This window comes from Myotis davidii, unplaced genomic scaffold (genome assembly GCF_000327345.1).
Source record: "Myotis davidii unplaced genomic scaffold, ASM32734v1 scaffold8, whole genome shotgun sequence".
NCBI lineage: Eukaryota > Metazoa > Chordata > Mammalia > Chiroptera > Vespertilionidae > Myotis > Myotis davidii.
This window is the reverse complement of record NW_006299520.1, coordinates 611,781-619,699: the sequence shown is the minus strand read 5'-3', so window position 1 is coordinate 619,699 and position 7,919 is coordinate 611,781.

Sequence of the window (7,919 nt, the reverse complement as noted above, 5' to 3'; positions counted from 1 at the left end):
TCTTTTTGACATAGTGTTACCTATGTAGAGTTAACATGAGTGGAATCATACAGTCTGCACTCTCTTGTGTAGCTCTTATGTCATAATGTTTTGTATTCATCCATGTTGTTGCACATATAAGTAGTTTGTTCTTTTTTTATTGCTGATTAGTGTTTATTGCATAAATATACCACAATTTGTTTATCCATTTTCTTTCTTATTGATTGACACCGGCTATTTCCAGTTTTTGGCTATTATAAATACAGTTGCTAAGAACATTCTTATATAAGTTGGTTTACTTTATATATATGTATGTGTGTATACATATGTTTTTACTTCTTTTGAGTAAACATATAATATTGGAATTACTGGATCACAGAGTAGGTGCATGTTTAGTTTCATGAGAAAACTGCCAGAACTTTTCCCAAAGTGGTTGTGCCATTTTACACTCCTATAAATAACATATGACAATTCCTATTAGTCTACATCCTTGCCAACATTTGGTTTATCTCAATTTGGTTTGAATTTGCATTTCTTGGATGACTAATGATATTGGACATTAAGATAACCATGCAGTTTTTCCCTTCATTCTGTCAATATGGTGAATTATTGGCAGGTTTTATTTGAAAGTTAAATTACCCTTGTATTCCTAGAATAAATCTCACTTAAATACAATGTAATTCCTTTGGGTAATTTTTTGTCTATATTCATGGGGGCTGTTGGTCTGTAATTTTCTTTTCATGTAATGTCTTTATTAGGTTTTGTTATCAGGTTATGCTAGCCTCACAAAAATGATCCGGGAAGTGTTTTTTCTCCATTTTCTCTAACAGTGGGTATAAGATGGTGTTAATTTTTTTCCCCCTGAAATGTTTGATTTAAGTTACTGGTGAAATTATCTGGGCCTGCGGGAATGTTTATGACATATTTAATTAGGGTTCTGAACCTTCACTATTGACATTTCTGACTGGATGATTCCTTGTTGTGGCAGGCTGTCCTATGCACTGTAGAGAATGTTTAGGACCAAGCTTGGCCTCTACCCACCAGATGCTAGTTGCTCTCCCTCACCCAATCGTGACATTAAAAATGCTTCTAAGCATTGTCAACTGCCCCCTGAAGAGCAAAAATCACACCTGGTTGAGAATTATATTTGATCTATATTTTAAAAATCTATCCTAAGATCATTGATTTTTCTTTAATACCTTTTCTATCATATATATCTATATCAATATATTTAATTTAATTTTGAGAGAAAATACTCTACAAGATGGCAGTCTTTTTAAATGTGTTAAGACTTGCTTTATGAACCAACATTTGATTTTCCTTGGTGAACATAATATGCTCTCCTAAAAAAAGCAAATTCTTTACTTGTTAGATGAGGAATTCTACAAATGTTAATTCACTTAGAAAGGTTAATAGTGTGGTTTAGATCGTCTATGTATTTACTACTTGTTTTTTGCCTCGTTATTCTATTAAGTACCAATAAAGAGTGTTAAAATCTCTAATTATGATTGTGAGTTTATTCCTTCATTTAATTCTGTTGAATTTCTGTTCATTATTATGACTATCACAATATGTCTTTTTAAAAAAAAATCTTTATTGTTGAGTGCATTACAGATGTCTCCTCCTTTCCCCCCATTGTCCCTCTCCACTGCTCCCCTTCCTCCTCACTCCGCTCCAAGACTCTTTTGACACAAGTATGTTGAATTTCTGTTATTAGGTAAATACACATTCATAGTTGTTATGCCTTCTTTTTATCAATAGATCCTTTTATCATTATGCAATGAACCCCTTTATCTCTAGTCATAGTGTTTGTTTTGAAGTCTAGTTTATTTGATGTTAATGTAGCCACTTTCGCCTCATTATGATTCCTGTTTGCTCAATGTATTGGTGTTCCTTTGTAAGTAGAAATAATACCTAAATATTTTATATTTATAGTGCATAACTTATGAAGAGATTTCGCTTCTATGCTCTCCTTTGATCTTCACGGCAATCTTACAGAAAAATGATGCTGGTATCTCCATCTTACAGAGATAAAACTGAATCCTCAGGAATTAAATGACTTTTCCAAGAACACAGTAGTTAGTGAGTTCCAGAGCCTGGTTTCTGTCTTACTTCAATACCTGGCTTTCGGCTATTATGATATGCTTTCTTCACAGATTAAGTGGAAGGAGAATTTGAGAAATTCTGTTTGACATGTTAAATGATAAGTGAGGGCAAATGTTGGACGTGCATATGGAGAAAGTGGTTGAATTTCTATCATCTAAAGACGTGAATGCTCACAGTTCTACTCCAGGGCTCAAGGTTGACTTTAAAGAAAAAGCTTTTCATTATATAGGTGGTGAGACATTCACCAGAGAGTGAATGAAACCATCAAGAGCTCTGAATATCAAAGGAGGGGCTGGTATGTGAACATCAGTGACAACACACGTTTGATGAGCATCAGCCAGCTATTTATCTTCATTAGGTTGCATGTAGTACAGCTTGGCCTACAGGCAGTGGGAATGATAAGATGATATCTGGTTGGCTGCCTGCCCTGAGATTCCATGACTCCATCTTACAGAAGCCACAAGAAAAGCTGATGTTTCAAGCTGCTATTTACCTGGAGAAAATGACCTTTGCTTCTCACTGGGTAACCTAAGCTCCAGATGGCAATGCTCTGGGTCCTCCTGTGGCATGGCTGCTCCAGCTGGACCCAGGAGCTCAACTATGCAAATATCAATGGCAAGTTTGTATTTGTGCAGACCTCACCTTCTGGTTTTAAAGCTCCAATGCCCATCAGAAAGGAATCTGTCTAGGGAACTTTTTTCTTTTTCATTGTTCAAGTGGTGAATTTTACAAATTGTGGACATAAACTTAGGATTTTATTAAATAATCTTAGTTTTGTTACAGCGATTGTTCAAAAAAAAATTTAGCCTTTATTTGCCGCCTAGTCCACTTCGTTTCAACCACTTGCTGTTCCTCAAATAAGCTGTGGATCTCACCTTTCTGCCTTTGTGTCCTTGACCTGCCCTTCCTTCCTTGTTCAATGCCCAATTCAAATACCGCTCTCTCTGAAACACCCACAATCTGGTCAGTCAGAGTAAATGAGTCTGAGCTCCCAAGTCCCATGGAAGGAATCTTCTCACCTCCAGTGAGCCTCAAGGATCCCCTGAAAGGAATGTATTCCCCTTCCAGAGGATGGATAGACAGGCCTTGGGCTTCAAACCCAGTGTAAGGACAAACGCACTGATGAGTCCCAAGCCATCTTACCCCTCTGTTCATCAGGTTGTCATGTCCTGGACTCCTCCTCCTCTTCCTCCTCCTCCTCCTCCTTCTCCTTCTTTTCAGAGGAAGGGAGATAGATAGGAATATCAATGACAAGAATCACTGATTGGCTGCCTCCTGCACGCCCCCTACTGGGGGAGATGGAGTCTGCAACCCATGCATGTGCCCTTGGCTGGAAATTAACCTGGGATCCTTTAGTTGGCAGGTCGATGCTCTATCCACTGAGCCAAACTGGCTAGGGCCTGGAAACCTCTTTGCATTGGTTAGCAATGTCTGATTTTGCTCTATAGCTGGGTGGAAAGGGTTAAGCAGTTAGACAACCCCCTGGGCTTGGTAATTTCTGGAGAATACTGGCATGAGTGATTTGCATAATGCACACTTAGTTCCTGAAGGATGCAGTGACCTGCAACCCCTATATCAACGAACTCCAGCTGTAATACCTCTTAGGCTTATGAGCTTATTGGCCTATTCCTGGGAGCCCTCGCAGAAGGTCAGCCTTCCCCTCTCTGACCCCAAGAACAGCAAAAGTACAGACAGAACTTCTTATGTCCGGGGTTTGAAGTATGCTAGAGGTGACCATTACCACCTCTGACCACATGGTGTTAGGAGGAAGGTCAGGAGTTTGAAAGGCGCTAGCCCACTCCTTCATTTGTAGGCGTCATCATGGCCACACAGATGTTTAAGGTCATCTCCTGTGGTTCCACAGGCTTATTATTATGATTGTTTTGTTAATCCTCATCTGAGGATATTTTTCCCATTGCTTTTTCAGAGAGAATGCTAGGAAGGGAAAGAAGAGAGACACATTTTCTGGTTGCCTCCAGCATGCGCCCCTAAGGGGGCAGAGAACGAACCGGAGACTGAGGTGTGTGCCCTTGACAGGGAATTGAACACATGACACTTTGGTGCTCTAACTACTGAACAGCACTAGCCAGGGCAAGGCTTTTTATTCTTTAATAAACACTCATATAGTGCTTTTTATATGCTAGGCACTGCTCTAAGTACTGCACAGTATTAACTTAATTCACCTTACAGTAACCTCAGGAGTCTGACTCAGTGATTCTGAGAGCATGACCTATGGGTCAGACATATCTGGTTTCAAATTCTGATTCTATCACTCAGGAGCCAAGTGACTATGGGCAACTGGCTTGGTGCCCCTCTGCTCTAGTCTGCTCTGGTTTCTCCATCTGTAAAATAGGCCTTCAAAGGATTGCCATGAAGATTAGATGAGATAATGTATGTAAAGCACTTAGCCTGAGGCCTGGCATCTTGAATGATTGTGGCTGGGATGACAAAGAGAAAGAAGCTTGTTTTCTCAGAGACTCCTCTCTGAAGCCTGTGCCAAAATGTTCTCCCCAGAACAGAAGACCATCTGCATGTTCTGCAGACACGTGGCTCCTCTCACTGAACTCTGGAACTCCACCAGGGGTTCACCAGAATCCCACCTGCATGGGAATCCCCATCTCCTTAGATAATTTGCTGACTGTTGAGGAGTAAAGGGGAACAAGGGATGATGACACTGGATCAGAGATCCTACCAGAAAAGTCTAGGACACTGTGCAAACAGAAAACCCAGTCACGTGCAGTTGTCTTCTGATCAGACTCCTCTTCCACAAGGGGTGTGGGGGTGTGGGGAGGAGGCGAGGGAGGCAGAAACCTCTAGCTCACACCTGCAGAGCAGGCCTCTCTCACCCCGTCCTCGAGAAAAGACCCTCATGGCCTCTGTCCACAAGGAGACCTACGATGGGGATCAACCTCCTCATCTCCAGGGAGAGAACTGCATTCTAATCCCGCCCCTTTTAGCAGAAGGTAAGGGCTAGGACAGGGGTCTTGAGCAGGGACCTGGCTGCTCCCAGTGAAGACACAGCAAGAGGCCGGGGTCCTGGATGGCAGAGACAGTCTGGAGGCCCAGCGTGATGCTAATCGGGCAAGTCGGGACTGAGGATAACCTCCTTCCCTTCAAAACTTCACTTCAGGCTGGTCCTGTCCTTGAGGCTTGGCACTCCTAGACGTAGGCCAGCAGGCCCATTGACCCCGGGGTTGAAGGACCTGGATTTGGTGAGCAGCCTCCGGTATTGGGAGCAGTTCCCAGCCCTTCACTCCTTCCTAGTTCCCATTCCCCTGCATCTGCAATGTGGAAAGATAATGAGTGATTTATTAGTCCAACAGGTGTTATTCCTGCTCTTTGCCCGCCAAGCCCAGGTGGCTGATGGAGAATCTCATTTTAGGGGCAGAATTCGGAAAACGTATTATGTACTTTAGAGCAGTTTCTTTGCAGTGATGGCTTGTGAGGGAACCACTCTGCGGTGCATGGTGAGGGAGGGACATTCTGCCCAGCGCAGCCCCCAGGGAAGGGGTTTCCGCGGAATCAAGATAAGGCAGGCAGAGCTCCTGTCAATATTTAATCAGGAGACGTGGGATCTGCCTCTGAAAAGGCAGCGCTCAGGGCTCTGTTGGCAGATTCTGGCTCAGCACCAAGGGAAGTCTTCATCCCTCCCAGGTTTTAAGGGCAAGATTACAGAGTTCTTTTCCCGAAAGTCAGGAATTCAGGTGAATGCTCCATGCTATAGCGCCCCTGAGACCTCCACAGGCCCAAGAGCCAAGCTGGGGGTCTGTGTCTGGGCTGGGCTGGGAGGGGCAGCGCCTGGATCCAGCTCTTCTCCCTGTGGAAAGGGCCCTCTTATAGCCCCAGAGTTAGAAGGAAGCGGGTGAATCTGCTCATTCACTTCCTCTGCTCGGCCAGCAGGGAGCAGGGGCAAACCAGCGGTGGCCTTATGGGAAGGATGTTCTCTTTAGGTTCTCATATTTGCTTCTTTCTATTTCCAAATGACTCTTTCCAGGGTTTTGGTTTCTCTGGGGGTGCACTCCTGACCTCAGAGCTGAGGGTCCTGCCATGTTGGGGGTAGGATGTTAGAGACACTGAGGCTGAGTCCTGGGTCCAGGCCCTGCTTCTCTGAGCTCAGCAGACAGGTACTATCATCCTTTTTCTCCTCCCAGCTTTCCTCTTGGATATCACTTGCCCTTTCATTTCTTTTCCTACAGTGTGTGTGTGTGTGTGTGTGTGTGTGTGTGTGTGCGCGCGCAGGGGTGGCAGGGCACAAGCCCTCGTTTTTTTCCTGATAGAAAGCCTGGAGCTGTGATGGATAATTAGGATCCCCACAAGATCTCTACCAGCTCCGGGCATACATCACAGTTCCTCAGAGGTTTTTAGGAGCAATAAAAGTTGCCAACAATTATGAATCACTATTTATGCTGTAGGCACAAGGTTAAGAGGGTTATTCATTACTTAATGCAATTACCCACTGAACTTTCTGAGCTGAGTGTTTTTATCAAGTTCATTTTCTAGGTGGGGCTAAAGAGACACCGAGAAGTTAAGTAACTTATTTGAGGTTACATTGCTACACAGCTATTGATTGGTCAAGCCAGGATGAAAGCCAAGTTTTGAGTCCACACTACACCCTTCACTACCACAGCTACCATTTCTCTAATGTAAACAATTAGAACAACTTTATTGTAAATTTATAATTGGACAAGCAGCACATCAGTGCATGATTCTTTGAAAAAACTTAAATCTGCTCAGATACAGCTTGAATTCCCTCCGATGGGCATCCCTATTCCTGGTCACACTTCCCCACTCAATGGGTAATTATTCTGAGTTCCGCTAATATAATTTTAGATGTTTTCCTATATCGTCACATACACATAAATACACGCACAGGAAACACCAGCACCACGTGCTCCATTAGTACATGTACCAGCTGTCAGCATCCTTCAGCAGCTGCCTCCTTCCCTTCACAGCGTGCCTCGGCCCCTTCCAGGTGAGCAGAGCAGATTCACCCGCTCCCTTCTACCGCTGCCTAGAATTTCGTAGTATGGGTGGGTACACAGTGTAGTTTCCTTTCCTCTATTTCTCTTATTCTCTCAAGTTGGTGACCGTTGGAGTTGTTATCAAATTTTCATTATCATGATGTTTCAACCAAGATCCTTGGATGTAGCTCCCGTGCACCTTGGAGACTGTTTTCCTAGGGCAGAGGAAGTGGAATCGCCATGTGAAAGAGCATGCAAATTGTAAATTTTAATAGATACTGACAAATGATCCTCCAAAGCGGCTGCACCAATAAACACCTTTTGAACAATTGTTACGCGTATGTTGCGGAAAAGTACCATTTCTCCAGGAATGATAGCACAAGAAAAAAGGGCGTCAGTCGCAGTAGGCCACACACACTCAGGCAGCAGGCAGTGAGAGGTGTGAGCTGTGACTTCACAGCCTTCTAGGCAGTGAGTGGGGCAGGGGACAACCTCTCTGAGCCTCAGTGTTCACATCTGCAAAATGGAGACCAAAATCTCTCAACCTAGGAGGGTGGTTGTGAGGATTATTTAAGATGATATGTGAGAAGCTCATAGCATATGACCATGTGCATACAAAGCACTCATGACAGTTCTCATTAGCTGCCAGCTACGTGGGAGGGCAATGAGGACAGGGGAGGTTCTGGGATGTGCTTTTAGAAAATGTTTAGGACAGACCACCTCTGGACTGGACCAGGGTCCCAGAGTGCCCAGGACTAAGGGAGGCTCCGGGATGCAGGAATTTGAGTGCTAACATTGGGAGTGTCTTCAGCAAACCAGGAAAATTGGTTTGTACCTCAAATTCTCTTCCCCAAGGCTAGGTCAAGGCCTAGG